We start from the raw sequence: 16,646 nt of genomic DNA, 5'->3' as shown, positions 1-16,646 counted from the left end.
GAGAAAAATCGATAGATATATTTCTCAAGGACTGGAAACCTCTCTTTGACTTTTTGTGGAAAGAATAAAATGATATGATGTTAATGAGATTTAATGATTAACCAAGATAACCACTGGAGGAAAGTGATTTTGTAATATATTAAGGGACAGGTTTGTTATATACTATAGACCTATAGCTGATTTATGACAAATCGGAAGTCAATATTTTTATTGTATTAGTTATTAATTTGTTTTTTTTCTTTTTGTTTTGTTTTGTTTTTGAAATCTTGAATAAAAATTTATATTAAAAAAAAGAAGTTGGGAGTGGCGTTTATAGATGGTCCATGTTTCACAGGCGTACATTAAGGTCGGTAGTACAGTGGCTTTGTAAATAAGCATTTTGGTCTCCCTGCGAATATCCCCATCCTCAAACACTCTACACTTTATTCGGGAGAATGTGGCACTCGCAGAGCTCAGATGATGCTGAATTTCAGCGTCGATGTCAGCTTTTACAGAGAGATGGCTGCCAAGATAAGAAAAGTGATCAACATTCTCAAGCGTCGTACCATTAAACTGGATTAATGGTGCTACAGAGGGATTGGTTCACACTTGCTGATGAAGCACTTTGATTTTTTTGATGTTAAGTGAGAGGCCAAGCTTTTCATATGATTCTGCAAAGACATTTAGGATAGTTTGAAGATCTTCCTCTGAATGTGCAGAGACTACATTATCATCGGCATATTGAAGTTCTATGACAGAGGTTGTAATTACCTTACTTTTTGCTTTCAGCCTGTTGTTGTTGTTATGTGCCTTCAAGTCAATTACGACTTATGGCGACCCTATGAATCAGCGACCTCCAACAGCATCTGTCATGAACTACCTTGTTCAGATCTTATAAGTTCAGGTCTGTGGCTTCCTTTATGGAATCAATCCATCTCTTCTTTGGCCTTCCTCTTTTTCTACTCCCTTCTGTTTTTCCAAGCATTATTGTCTTTTCTAGTGAATCTTCTCATTATGTGTCCAAAGTATGATAACCTCAGTTTCATCATTTTAGCTTCTAGTGACAGTTCTGGTTCAATTTGTTCTAACACCCAATTATTGGTCTTTTTCGCAGTCCATGGTATGCGCAAAGTTCTCCTCCAACACCACATTTCAAATGAGTTGATTTTACTCTTATCCACCTTTTTCACTGTCCAACTTTCACATCCATACATAGAGATCAGGAATACCATGGTCTGAATGATCCTGACTTTAGTGTTCAGAGATACATCTTTGCATTTGAGGACCTTTTCTAGTTCTCTCAAAGCTGCCCTACCCAGTCCTAGCTTTCTTCTGATTTCTTCACTATTGTCTCCATTTTGGTTAATGACTGTGCCGAGATATTGATAATCCTTGACAAGTTCAATGTCCTTATTGTCAACTTTAAAGTTACATAAATCTTCTGTTGTCATTACTTTAGTCTTTTTGACGTTCAGCTGTAGTCCTGCTTTTGTGCTTTTCTCTTTAACTTTCATCAGCATTCATTTCAAATCATTACTGGTTTCTGCTAAGAGTATGGTATCGTCTGCATATCTTAAATTATTGATGTTTCTCCCTCCCATTTTCACACCTCCTTCATCTTGGTCCAATCCCGCTTTCCATATGATATGTTCTGCGTACAGATTAAACAAATAGGGTGATAAAATACACCCCTGTCTCACACCCTTTCCAACTGGGAACCAATCGGTTTCTCCATATTCTGTCCTTACAGTAGCCTCTTGTCCAGAGTATAGGTTGCACATCAGGACAATCAGATGCTGTGGCACCCCCATTTCTTTTAAAGCATTCCATAGTTTTTCATGATCTACACAGTCAAAGGCTTTGCTGTAGTCTATAAAGCACAGGGTGATTTTCTTCTGAAATTCCTTGCTCCGTTCCATTATCCAACGTATGTTCGCAATATGATCTCTGGTGCCTCTTCCCTTTCTAAATCCAGCTTGGATGTCTGGCATTTCTTGCTCCATATATGGTAATAGCCTTTGTTGTAGAAACTTGAGCATTACTTTACCTGCATGGGATATTAAGGCAATAGTTCAGTAATTACTGCATTCTCTGAGATCCCCTTTCTTTGGATTGGGATATATATTGAACGCTTCCAGTCTGTGGGCCATTGTTTCGTTTGCCATATTTCTTGACATATTTTTGTCAAAATTTGGACAGATTCAGTCTCAGTAGCTTGTAGCAAGTCTATTGGTATGCTGTCTATTCCTGGTGATTTGTTTCTTCCAAGAATTTTAAGAGCAGCTTTCACCTCACATTCTAAAATTTCTGGTTCTTCATCATATGGTTCCTCCGTGAATGACTCTGTCATCCTGGCATCTCTTTTATAGAGTTTTTCAGTGTATTGCGTCCATCTTCCTTTTATTTCATCTTGGTCAGTCAGTGTGTTCCCCTGTTGATTATTCAACATCCCTACTTGTGGTTTAAATTTCCCTTTCATTTCTCTAATCTTTTGGAATAGGGCTCTTGTTCTTCCCATTTTGTTGTCCTTTTCTATTTCTATACAGTAACTATTGTAACAGTTTTCTTTGTTCTTACGTACTAGTCGTTGTATAGTTGAATTTAGGGTTCTGACTGTGTTTCTGTCTCCTTTTGCTTTTGCTTTCCTTCTCTCTTTAATCATTTGAAGAGTTTCTTCAGTCATCCATTGAGGTCTTTCTCTCTTTTTAATTAAAGGTATTGTCTTTTTGCATTCTTCCCTGATAATGTCCCTGACTTCAGTCCATAGTTCTTCTGGTTCTCTGTCAACTAAGTTTAAAGCCTCAAATCTGTTCCTTATTTGATCTTTATGTTCTTCTGGGATGTTATTTAAATTGTATTTTGGCATTATGAGTGCTTTGTTGTTCTTCTTTAGCTTTACTCTGATTTCGATACGATCAGTTCATGATCTGTACCACAGTCTGGTCCTGGTCTTGTTTTTGCAGAAAGTATGGAACTTCTCCATCTTCTGTTTCCAATTATATAATCAATTTGATTCCTATAATGACCATCTGGTGATGTTCACGTGTACAGTCATCTTTTTCGTTGTTCAAAAAATGTGTTTGCAAGAAACAAATCATTGGCTTCACAGAATTCAGTAAGTTTTTCTCCTGCTTCATTTCTGTCTGCTAAGCCCGATTTCCCCACAATTCCTAGTTCTTCTCTGTTCCCTACTTTTGCATTCCAGTCCGCCATGATTATCATCATATCTTGTTTTGGTGTGTGAATAATTTTCCCCTGTACTTCTGCGTAAAATCTCTCCAATTCTTCTTCTTCTTCTCTGTTTGACATTGGAGCGTAGACTTGGATGATGGTTATGTTAATAGGTTTCCCATTTAATCTCATTGATATCACTCGCTCAGACCTTGCATTGTAGCTCCTAATTGCTTTTGCTACATCACTTCTCACTATGAAAGCAACTCCTTTTCTTCTTGATTTCTCATTTCCTGCATAAAATATTTCGTAGTTTCCTGATTGAAAATGTCCCATTCCAGTCCATTTTAATTCAGTCACGCCAAGTATTGTAATGTTGATACGTTCCATTTCTTGCTTGACAATTTCTAACTTTCCCTGGTTCATGCTTCTCACATTCCATGTTCCTATTGTGTGCGTCCTACAACTCCGGACTCTCCTTTCACATGGCACATCAGCCTCTGGGCTTCCTTTCGGCTTTGACCTAGCTGCATCATTAGTCACAACGCTACTCGGACTTGTCCTTTGTTCTTCCCCAGTAGCTCGGTGAGTGCCTTCTGACCTGGGGGTCTCATCTTCCAGCACTATCTTGTGTTGCATTTTGGATACTCTGTTCATAGGGTTTTCGTGGTAAGAGGTATTCAGAGGTGGTTTACCATTGCCTTCCTCTGAGTTTGGATGCATCTTAGTCTGGTGTCTCAACTCTCACCATTCCATCATGGGTGCCCCTGCTAGGAGTCTAGCCTCTTGGTCTAGACTCCTGACGGCATTGCTCTCAGCTTCTTCAACACTCTCAAACCTCCTCACCACGTTAAGGTGTGCATCCTAAAGTGGGGCTTTCAGCCTACTGAGATTAAAAAGCTTTCCATCTGTTCGATATGTGATTTCCACACCAGTGGGAAGTTTCCCCTCAACAAGGTGTAGAATCATGGCAATGAAAGTAGCAAATAAGGTCGGAGCAATATTACCAGCACTGTGTGGTTCCATAGCTTGCTATGGGGCAATATGTTTATGAGTGTAGAGATAGCCCTTTCATGACAAAAGGCATGGCTGCATGTGTTGTTTATGCATGTTTCTTTATGTTTTGAATACTGTTAAATGTATTCATTGTTATGATTCATTGTTAAACCAATGTTGTACGTTGATAGCGGAATTGTTACTGGTCACTTTATTGAATTATGTTTCTCTATCTCTTTCAACCTTTTCTAAGAAGTGCTGTGCATGTTTCAGTGAATTGAAACAAATAACAGAAGAACACACGTTTAATTGGTTTGGAGTAAGTAATAAATATATTATTTGTTTGCATTTATTTGGTGTTTTTTCTCAACAGACATGCAATTCAGCACTTACAGCGGTATAAAGCAGAAACTTAAAACCAAAAACACCCAATAGAAATTGTTCACATATTAAATAACATCAAAACAAATACTTTTTAAATAATCCCCCCCAAAATACCCTCTCCTAAAACTAGGACACCATGAGTACAGCAAAATGGGAGAACATTCCACCAAAGTATAATAATAACAACCCTTACTTAAAATATGAAGGGTGTTGGCAGCAGACTGTGCTGACTTCTAAAACTTGCTATATAATAGCAAAACTGAAATGCCTTGGAAAAAACATACACCTGGCAAAGGTAAACTGTTCTGCAAGATGCAGAAGGGTTTTTTTATAGCTATACAGGCATATCCCGCTTAAAGTAGCTTCACTTAAAGTAGGCCTCGCTATAAAGTACATGCTCCATACTCCACCATACCCCGCTTAAAGTACACGTGCTTCGCAATAGCTGACACTTTATTGGCATGACGCCGCTGCCATCTAGTGGTGATTGCGTGCAGTACAATTGAAGATAATTGCTTCACTTTAAGTACATTTTCACTTAAAGTACACTCTCCGGTCCCATTGCGTACGTTAAAGCGGGGTATGCCTGTATATATATATGGGTGGGAGGGGGAAGCAAAATGAATTTGCATAGGACAAAACCCAAACATAACACCAATCAACCTCGATACAAGACAGGTCTGGCCAGAAAGACTGTGCAAACCTCTTTAATCTCTTTTATAAAGGCACAACTAAAATTTGGCTTTCATTAACAAAAAAGGAGAATAACACCTCTTCTCCAAAAAACAGAAGTACAAAAAATAAATATATATATTCTGGTGTTTGGGGAAAACCGAAATGAAATGACATTGAACAAAAACTTGAAAAAATAATAACCGTTCCTTACAACTACTTAAATTTGGCTTGCATTATAAAAGCAGCCAAAAGCACACCTGTGCCTCTATTTGTGGATGTGGCTAAAAACAGTCTGCTGTACATTTCCCCCACACACAAACCTCAAAAAAAAATTATTAGCAGTGCACCGGAGCCTTGCTAGCAATTTTCTGTGCTGAGAAAAAAGTGGCCTCCATCACTTTAAGCCTGTTGTTGATTGATTGAAGAAAAATGTCTTCAGTTTTTTTCATGGCCTCCTCAACCGCCTTCAGACGCAACTCTAATCCCTGCACTGTAAAAATAGATAAATGTATATATAGACTACATTCACACCTATTATGAACAATTTGGTTTTATCTATACAAACATCATACAGTTAAATTACTTCTTAAGTTTTTGGAGTGCAGGAACAACTGCCAATACAACACATGTTGAATAGAAATCAAGCTCACCATGAGTGGAACTTGTGATTTCAAGCACTTGCATTCTGCTTAATACATCCTCTAGACTGGTTGTCTGTGTGGACCCTGTGAGGTTCTCAGTTTGAGTACAGTTGTTGACATAATAGGCAATGTTCTTAGGTTTATGCATCAGATGCTGAGATGTGCATTCTCCTATAATGTAACATATACACAAAGGTGCATTTTAACAACTGACAATGTAGACACTTTATTACTGTTTATTACATTATTACTGTTGTGCTTTCACATTTTTGCAAAAATACACAAAATATTGTTTTTAAAGAAAAAGAATTACTTTCATAATTTCCAAGATTAACTGTTCTTGAGAGAAGGACATGTTCTATTGCCAGACAGACCTCCACAACAATATCTCCAATGGTAGACTTCCCAACTCCAAAGTTCACTGCTACCTCCCGATAGCACTCCACTGTTGCCAGCCACCATACTGGAATGGCAAGCCTCTTCACCATTGAAATGGCGTTACACCTTACAGTTCCCTGTCATTCTAGATGAGGACGAATTAGATCTACTGTTTCGTATAATGTTGCCCTGGTGATATGAAAGCTAGCGAGCCAGAGATCATCCCAATGTTGCAGAACATCAGTCTCCCACCAGGATCTTGCACGATCTGGAACCCAAACACCGTGAGGGATATTTCTTTTGAAGTTACAATGTGCCATGCCAGCAAACATCTGCAAAGGCCTGCAACTATATTGTTTGCAGTTCTGCAGTCGCTTACACCTCAAAAAAACCATTCAATTTCGGTATTGTTTCAATGACACAGCTAAGTGCTGCCGATGATAAGCTATGAGATGCTCAGGGCAACTTATAATTTGGACATAAACAATAAATCCATCAAAACACATCAAAACATCATCAGTCACTACCAGCAGTAATAACAAAAGCCAAAACAATAGCCAGATTAGAAAATGTTTCCATAAAATGCAAGTCTAAAGAAAAACGGCCTGCTGCTGCAAGTTACCTAATGTGCTAAGCAGGGTCTGTCAGAGCAGAAAGTCTGGGCACCACTAATGGGAAGGCTCTGTCCTGCACTGTCACTCTCCAGAGTCTGAGTGCCACCGATAAGGATGCCTTCCAACATCCTCACACTTCACTGGGCAGAAAACATGGAACAGTGACTGTGGTTCTGGGGGGCAAGTTCTTTTGGAAGCACGTGGTCTTTTTATACACCACTTTAGCTCCGGCTGAAGTGGCTTGGTGAAAAAGAGGACAGGGCTCCTGTACTTCTAATAGTTGTGCTGCTTGTCACTTGCTGAAATCCCCTCTTCTACTCAACTGTTTAAGGCACTGAGTCCTGCTCTTGTTTTCATCTAGCCTAATTAAATTTAAATTAATTTTAAGCCCTTTACATGCTCAGCCCTCCTGCAAGTCATGGTCTTGTACCTGAGGTGCATGTGTGTGTGTGAATGCAGTGATCCAGGTCTTCCTGGTACCCAGCTTGGGTCCGTTCCATAGCAGACTCGATGCCAGACTCCTCAAAACTGATTGTGTCAGATAGCGGTCCATGCTGGAGAAAGCCTGTTGCCTTGGCAACAGGGGGATGGTGATGCAGGATATCCGGGTGGCTTGTCTTGACGGCCTGTTTTGGAAAATTAATTGGGCTTCTGCTGAATGTGCTGCCGCTAAGGGGGAGGCTCTGGAGCAAGCTCCATGCTAAATTACCTCATCGTAGCTCCTCTGTGGTCAAGGAAGGCTCTGGGAGGATTTCTCTGCTTCCTTTGCATAAGCTTTCTCTTCCCTAATTAAAGCCGTGTCTGTCCACATCTGGTCAGTTTAAGCCAGAAACAATTCTTGGGTCCTAGTGATGGGAAAAGTGAGGAAGTACATATCCATCACTCTCTGAAGAAACAGGGCCATCATTTCTTATAGAACAGATGTTGAAAAGCACTAATCATGTTCTTCAGTCAGGGCTTTAATTGCTCTTTGTTTGTATTTGGCATCTCCTACCTAACAAACAATATTCACATCAGCCTAACAAAAGGACTCCGCTCTCGGGAATGTCTGAAGCCATCATTCAGAAATCAGTAAAGAACATTGAGTTTGGGGATTAGAAGGATTGAGGTGAAAAATGATTGATCCTTTGCAAGCCTCTAGCTCTCTCCTGGGAGTGTCCCTTTTGCTGTAAACAAGATAAAGTCTATCCCTGCAAAAGCACATTTAAGGAAAACATTGATTTCTGAACAAACTAGATTAACAGAAAAATCATTAACTTAGATAAGTTGCAAACACCATTAACTTGAATGATTTTTTTAAAGCTCACCTGAACTTTCACCACTTCCTGTCTACCCTTAATTAATCTTCTGTCCTGTAAGCATTGCTGGAAATTTAATTTGGAGAAGGATATGATAAAGTTTATGCAGACGCTGCACTTTACACATTTTTTTCCTGGACATATTTTTATGGCAAACCCGTTCTGCTTTCTTGTCTGGGTAATCATCTTAATGAAAGTGATTTGGGGCCAGGAGACAGGCTTCATTAGCCTCTCCCAATTCCTGCTGCATTGTAACACCAATCATATAAAAGTTGCAGAGAAAGCAACATGTTCTCATAGCTTTTCTACACACCTGTGCATTAGAACAAGTGAAAGGCCAAACCTAAAATGCAGTACCCAAAGGCCACGAAACACTGCACAGAATTGGGGACGGAGGTGGAACAAAGATGTATGTGGCGGGGAGGAGATTCCAGGGCAGCACAGTCACTTTGTGGTTTTGAGGATGCTGTTTACACTGCAGCCTGCAAGCTTCAATTATACTTACAAATCCTCACTCTTCCTTTGCCTCAATTAGGCCAACAAAGTTCACACAGCATTTAATAAATAATAATAATAAACTTTAATTTATAGGCCGCCTATCTGGCCAATGGCCGCTCTAGGCGGCGTACAATAAAGCACGATAAAATACATGGTAAAATATGATACAATAAAAACAATATAACCAGTACAGCACAATGCAAAATTACAATATTTAGTAGAGTTGTCAGTAATACAATTCTGAAGCTAGTTCACCTTAGAAGTCTCAAGTTCATAAAGGCCTGATGGAAAAGCCAAGTCTTCAGGCCTCGGCGAAATATATATAAGGAAGGGGTTGCTTTGCACACAATCATTGGCCCAGAGATGCATGAACTGTCTTTTCTAGAAAGGATTAATTGTCTGAGGTGGTACCAGAGTTCGGACACACACCATACATACACACCATACACCATACACACACCAGAAGCAGTCACAACATTTATGTTGTAGCCATTAAGCTGTGAATGTGAATCTGCTCTAGAATTCAGAATTTCTGGGGAACATGCTGTTTCTGCATCCTAGTACACCTCTCCCCAGTGCCTGTTTACACGAATTATTATCTCACAATAATAAATGATTATGGAATAACAACTTCTGAATTTAATTCAGACTCAGATTGAAATCCAATCATTATCTTATCCATGCACCATGGTTGCTGTTTTTTTAGTGATATAAGAGAACCAACAACCCTTTTTATCGTTATTACCAGAGTAGTAGAGGGCAAGTGGAAACCCTGGACTTTCTGAGATAGTAGCTGTAGGGACTGGAGATCTAATACAGCTGGATTTAGTTCTTTTCTCCTCATTCCATCTCTGCCCAGTTATAATTGGCTCCTGTGCCTTCCTGTCCCTCTTATCCGCTTCCCTTTCCTGCGAGTTCTTCCCCATCCCCCAAGCTCAACCTTAGATCCTTGGCAGCCAATTTGTGTTGTCCACATGGTGTTGATCTCTGACTCCCATCAGCCCCAGCCAGCCAGCATGGCCAATAGGAACAGAGGAAGCTGCCTTATACTGAGTCAGACCATTGGTCTGTCTAGTTCAGTATTGTCTACACAGACTGGCAGAAGCACTGCCGGGTTTCAAATGGGAGATGCCCAGTCCTGTTTGGAGATGCTGGGAATAGAACCTGGGGCTTTCAGCATGCAAAGCAGATGCTCTGCCACTGAGATATGGCCCTTTCCCAGTGTGAGGAATGATAGAGGGTACCATAACCCTGTCACAGACTAGCCAGTCTTGCTATCCCTACAAGTCAGTTTCATTTCATACATATGTGACCTGCCTTCCTGGGCTTCTGACTACATTATCCAGATCTAAACCTGGTAATATTCATTTTACCCTCTTGATTCCGTGCCACTTTCCCTTGCTAAAGGGGACCTCCCTCACACCCATCTTCCTGAACAATTTCGCTCTCATCCAGGGAAGGCTTCTCCTATAAATGTTAGCAGGGCCGACATCTTTCACAACATTATATCCCAGGCTCCTGGGAACTGCATCCAAATGCATCTGGGGGCCTTTGCAGTGAGATCTTCTACATGTCTACTCAGAAATGAGCCATGCTGAGTTTAGTGGGACTTACTCCCAGATAAAGGTGTATAGACTGCTTCCTACATCTCACTGACTGAGATTATTTATATTTGCCCATAGGTGGCTGAATTGCAGCCAACTACTAGCACATGGTCGGAATGTCACTGAAAAATCTGTCTTAAACAGCTGTGTAGGTGCATCTAAAATTTACAAGCAACTCATAATTTTCATACATAACCATAACTAGATTTTATGGGGTGTGACTTGCTACATTAGCTTTCATACATTTAACAGTCATCATCTATTGCTCAGTGCAGCTGCAGGAAGTTATGAACATCCAAATACAAGTTTATGGCCGATTACTTTTATAGGAAGGGACCTCCCCCTCCAACAAACTTTCTGTGTTGCCTGATTGTGGTCAGATGTTACTATATAGATAGCTCATTGCTTATTGAGCAGACAAGTTGCAAATCTAACATAGTGAGGAAGGACAGAAGTTGAAACTGGAATCAGGTTGGAAAACAATCAGAGCTACAGCTAGGAAGTTCCTCTTGTTGTTTGCTGTGGGACTGTGCTGTGTAGTGCCTCAGTAGGTCCACCATCAAAGGAATTAGTAGCTTAGGCTGCAATCCTAACCCCACTTTGTAACAAAGCAGTAGCATCAGAGGGGAGGCGAGAGGAGAACTGGAAGCATTGCCGGCCGCTATGGTAACATGGTGCGTAAATCTAGCCGTGGCCCAGTGGGAGAATGAAAGATGGAAGAATGGAGGAGGAAGTTGAAATGGTGGGGGTGGCGCATCTAGGGGAAAGTGCCAATGCCCAGCAAGAGCAAGGAAGCCACTCCTGCTGTCAGGTGTTCTGGTGGTGGGGTGCCTGGGAAGCCAAAGGTGGCAGGCAATTGAGGAAAGAGCAGGCATGGAGCCCTTATGGGGAAGCCACTGCTGCCCGATAAAGAGCCAAGAAGTCCATGGAACCAGGGGAAATTCCCTAGCCAAAGAAGAAGGAAGGGAGGTTGGTCGGAGGGGCAAGCCCAGGCCCAGGCCCGAGAACAGAAGCCTGGGGGCATGGAGGGGGAAGACAAGAAAGCAAGCAGAGGCTGAAGAAAGCTCTAACCCCTCTTTACTCAGCTGCAGTATCTCTGTTATGCTTCTGTAACCCATGCTTCAGTTATTGTTTCCAGTATTGTTATTTTTAAAAAGCATGATAAATACAGCATGCCTGTGTTTGCTGGCATTAGGTGTGGCTATTACCCTCCACCTCTCTTTCTAGAACCAGCTATAGGAGCATGCTCAGTAAGTAACCTTAAGGGTGGGCTGGCTTCTCTGAGAAGATTCTCGCAGACCAGCCCAACTCAAGAAGAATGAGCTGCTCCAGAAGGGATGGGAGGGCCAGCAAACTTTGTGTTATTCACAGGCCTGCGTTGATTGTTTTTAGGAGCCAAACAGCGACGAGAGAAGATTTTGTCTCCTGCACAAGGAACTAGCAGCAAAGGACTGTGAACTCATTGTTCTGTTTGGGGGTTATTTTTTGTATTTATATTCTGTTAATTGTTGTAAAAGAGAAATTGTAACTTCTTCACTGCTGTGAAGCAATAGCAGCCAGACTGTTAAGAATATTAAGATTATTATTTATTTGTTCTGATAATATATGAGAACTAATTTTCTTCAATATATATATTTAATTTTAATCCTTGTGGGTTGTGTTTTTTTTACTGCAACTGTGGAAGGGAATCACACTGTCAGAAAAGACTGAACCCGCCCACTTCTCCTATTTAATGTAGGGATATTTGTGGGTTACACTTAGGCACCCAAAGAGATGTACAATAAACAAAGATCTATACAAAGCATATTTCAGGTTCGTATTAGAGTACCTTCATATCAAACTGAAAGAAAGCAGAAGTTAGCAGAAACAAAGCAAGACAGGGTGGAACTGCATTCCAGTTCAACAGAATGTGAACTGATTGGGACCAGCTAATAGATCCCAACCCTAATTTTGACTTATGTACACATTTTTGCAAGCAATTTCTCTGAACATAACACATTTTATGTGTGTATGTGTCCATTTTTATATACACCTTTCCCCAAAACATGCATTTTTATAAACATTGGTTGGAGAATTGCATTGCAAAATTCAAATGTGCAAACTTTGAAGGATGGCTGTGTTTCAATTCTCATGTTTCAGAAACTGCAGATTTGATACAGCTTTAAATGTGAACTGAATTGAATTTCTCCCCATCTCTCATTCATATATAATTCATACAGTTCAATATAGTTCCAGAGTTTCAAGGCGTCGTCTTTCCCAGGCCAACCTGGAGATGCATGGGTTTGAACCTGGACTTTTTGCATTCAGAGCGTGCGTTCTACTACTAATCTACAGCGGTGCTCAGAAAGTTAATTTAAAAAAGGAATTAGTTCCAGTTCACCTCCTTCAAAAAGGAATTAGATCCAGTTCATTGCCTCCAAAAAAGGAACTAATTCTGTTCCAGTTCAATTCACAACTCATTCATGGGTTTCTTGGCATTTTTTTCCAGCCTTCAGAATTTTACAAGCTGCTCTGCTAAGATACAAAATACACTTAAGTCGACTAAGAAAACATCAAAACACACACACTGTATAATGTGAACAGTTGTTTAATTCATTTTTTGCCAAGAATTACAATGTTTAAGCTTAAAGATTAAAGCAGCAGCACTTTTATGATACGCTAAAAAAAAAAGCAATGGACACAGACACAAAATTAAGTGCAATTAAACCCCTATATCTCTGTGTGTGTTACTGAATTAAAATTGAACTAAAAATGCCCAAAGTTCCACTGCAACTTAATTCATGTTCAGTTCACCTGGAAATTATAAGAACTACTTTCAGGTGTAATTCAAAGTTTTTGGATTAATTCAGTGAATTAGCTAATTCTTAATTCATTCATTCCAAGCACTGGCTATAGCCCTTCCTCGTGGGCTTCATGGAAGTGAATGTGGCAGTCTGTAAACATGGCACCTCAGCTGTGTGCTATAGTACCCATAAAGGGTTGTGAATAGCTCACCTACCTCCATTTCAACCTGATGTGCAATCCCTTTACCTGCACCATTTCCAAAATACATTTGCATTGGATTCTCATCACAGAAGCCATCAAAGTGAATGAACTCCTGGCATGGTGCTTGCATTGCATACATGAATCAGTATAATATACAGCACTGACCATGCAATCTACACAAACAGCTTTCCATTATAAAGAAGGGGAAGAGAAGAAGGGAGTCACTAAAGCAGATGCATCTTTAAAACTGAACATAGTAGTGAGATTGGTTTAAAAGATTTGTATGCATCAGTCATGGCACCTATAGGTACCCCAAGGCAATGTACAAAGCTAAAAGTAAAAATTCAATATATAATCCACAATACCACTAAAAACTATTTTAAAACTATGAAGACAGCAAGAATCTGCAGCAATACAATCTTAACAGCTAGTCAATCCTCACTTTTTTAACAAAAAGGTCTTCTGGTAATGGAAGCCAGTTAGAATAAGGACTGGCCACATCGGTCTTCCTTCGTTTAGAGTTCAAGAGTATGTGTGCCATGGCAGCTTCATAGTCTAGCTCAGCCTTTCCCAACGTTTGGCTCCCCCGATGTTGCTGGAATACAGTTCCCATCATTCCTGACTATTGGCCATGCTGGCTGATGGGAGTTGTCATCCAGCAACATCGGGGGACCCAAAAGTTGGGAAAGGCTAGCTAACTTCATCTGGGCGTTAAATGCATTGCAGCCTGAACATGGCCTCACCCGCAGTTGTCAAAGAATGGAGGCATGTAGGATAAAGTCAGCTAAGCCTTTAAGTGCCGACACTTTGAAGAGGGCTTGAAAATGTTCAGGCAGCCAGTTCAGCTGAGTCAAAACTGGTATTATGCTCCCCACATCAGTGACAAACCACAAAATTCTGTATGTACCACAGTTTCTGGGATATTTTCAAATGTAGCGCCTTGTAGAACACATGTTGGTTATCTGCTAGTCTGATCTTCTGGGTTGGTTGTCACCAATGGGAAGAATTCAAGTGCTAGCTTCAGATGTGGGATTTTCCTCGGGATCACTACAGGGAAGAAAATTTCCCCATCCTTATTGGCTTTGATTCCATTAATTGTCATCTCCACCAGCTGATGCAAATAACATTAAAAAAAAACCCTTGCAAAGTTGCATTTAATGTCATGTGAAAATTGGCCCTGATGAGCATAGATTTTGAATATACAAAATGGTTGGGGCCTCAAATTCAGAGCAGTACTTACGCTACACCTTAGTAGACTTAAGATTTGTGGGTCAACATTAGTGCACTGTGCAGGGACATTTTAACACAATTACTTCCTAACAATGAGCCCAGTGTAGCCATTTATGGAGATCGCGTTGTTCCTTATCCTTATATGATGTATTTTTATGAACTGCAATGATGGCTGTCAGGTTATGCTCTCAGAGCTTTGCAATAAAATCAATACTTTTAAAAAAGCAGACCTCATACCTCTGACAGGTTTACAGACATAATTAGTACAAAAGTTAAAGGAATTGCAAAGAAATTTTAATCTAATCATTTGGGAACCTTTAAATGTGTCACCTGATTAAGATGCAGTCAATGGGACTTTACCTCTTCATGTTGCAGTGCAGGTACCAAGGCTGCTGTCCTGGCCATCAGGAGCAGGAATCAACCAGTGTTGCATTCCATTGACCTCCAGCATTACCAGCATCAGTGAAAAGGATCCTGGGGTGCTCCTCTGGCTCTTTGGAGGCAGCAATGTGTTTTGTGTTGTTCCTTCTCTATTTGAATGCCTGATCACTTGCTGGCCACAAAATCGGGATTTTTTCTTGTTTTTTTTTCTTACCATCACTCAGGTTTTCACCGCAGTGTTTTGAAAAACTATTAAGAGTGAATTTCATTCCCCGGCACACTTTTCAAATGCAGTCTCCCTCGAGGATGAGTCAGGCAGAGGAGTTCCCATTTCTGCTCCCCAAGGGTTATCTCTGATACCTCCGCATCTTCACTACGGAGTAAACTATGAACAAGACAGAAAACAACTGGCTGCTGCCTACTATCAATGGGGAAATCAACATAAGCCTCCATACTTGATTCTGGTATTTTTCCATTCCAAAAAACAATTCAAAGCTGTGCTGTTTGTCCCACAACAGACAACATTTCTTAATGCTGTTTTAAGCTATAACAGGATGGCTGCAGAATTAGCCCTGAATACAGGTCATGTGTTTTGAAAACAGATACCTAAACAGATTCTAGTGACTTCTCATCTTTTATTGATTTATAAAACATTTCTACACCACCTTCTGGTTCTCTTTTTTTTTTTTTTTTTGTATCCAAAGGTACTTTATTTTTTTTTTTATATAATTTTTTTTTTTATTCAAATTTTTCCAAAAACAAACAAAACAAAGTAAGAAAAAACATAACAATATTACAACAAAAAATGAAAATAAAATGGTTGACTTCCGATTTGTCACAGATCAGCTATAAGTATATAATATACATCAAACCTGTCCCTTAATATATATACATACAAAATCCCTTTTCTCCATAAGCTGTCTTAATTAATCATCAAATCCCAGTATCATCATTTTATTTTGATCTTTCGACAAAAAGTCTAAGAGAGGCTTCCAATCCTTAAGGAATGTATCTGTCAATTTTTCTCTAAGTAAACACGTCAATTTATCCATTTCTACTAAGTCCATTAATTTCAATAGCCATTCTTCCATTGTTGGTATTGAATCCATTTTCCACTTTTGTGCATATAATAATCTTGCTGCCGTAATCATATATAATATTATTCTTCCATATTTCTTTTCTATTTGTTTATCCATAAAGCCCAATAAAAAAAATTCTGGTTTTGACTGAATATTTATTTTTAAAATTTTTTGCATCTTCCTGCCTATCTGTGCCCAGAATAATTTTGCCTTTTTACATGACCACCACATATGATAAAAAGATCCTTCTTGTTGTTTACATTTCCAACAAACATTAGAGACATTACTATACATTTTTGACAGCTTTTCTGGAGTCATGTACCAACGGTACATCATTTTATAAAAGTTTTCTTTAAGATTATAACATAATGTAAATTTCAAACCTTTTTTCCACATATTTTCCCATTGATCCATTTGTATGTTATGACCAAAATTTTTTGCCCACTTTACCATGCACTCTTTTACTTGTTCTTCCTCCATATCCATTTTCAATAAAAGTTTATACATTTTTGCAATTATGTTTTCATCATTTGTACACAAACCTATTTCAAAATCAGATTTATTTATTTCAAACCCATACATTTTCTTGTCCATTTTATACCTTTCTAACAATTGTAAATAGGCAAACCAATGAAAACTATATCCTTCCTTTATCAATTGTTCTCTCTCTTTCATTATGTGTTCTCCATGTACATTTTCTAATAGTTCTTGATAAGTTAACCATTTCTCTTTT

This window comes from Rhineura floridana, chromosome 4, assembly GCF_030035675.1.
Source record: "Rhineura floridana isolate rRhiFlo1 chromosome 4, rRhiFlo1.hap2, whole genome shotgun sequence".
Taxonomy (NCBI): Eukaryota; Metazoa; Chordata; class Lepidosauria; order Squamata; family Rhineuridae; genus Rhineura; species Rhineura floridana.
Note: the sequence above shows the minus strand (reverse complement) of the source record.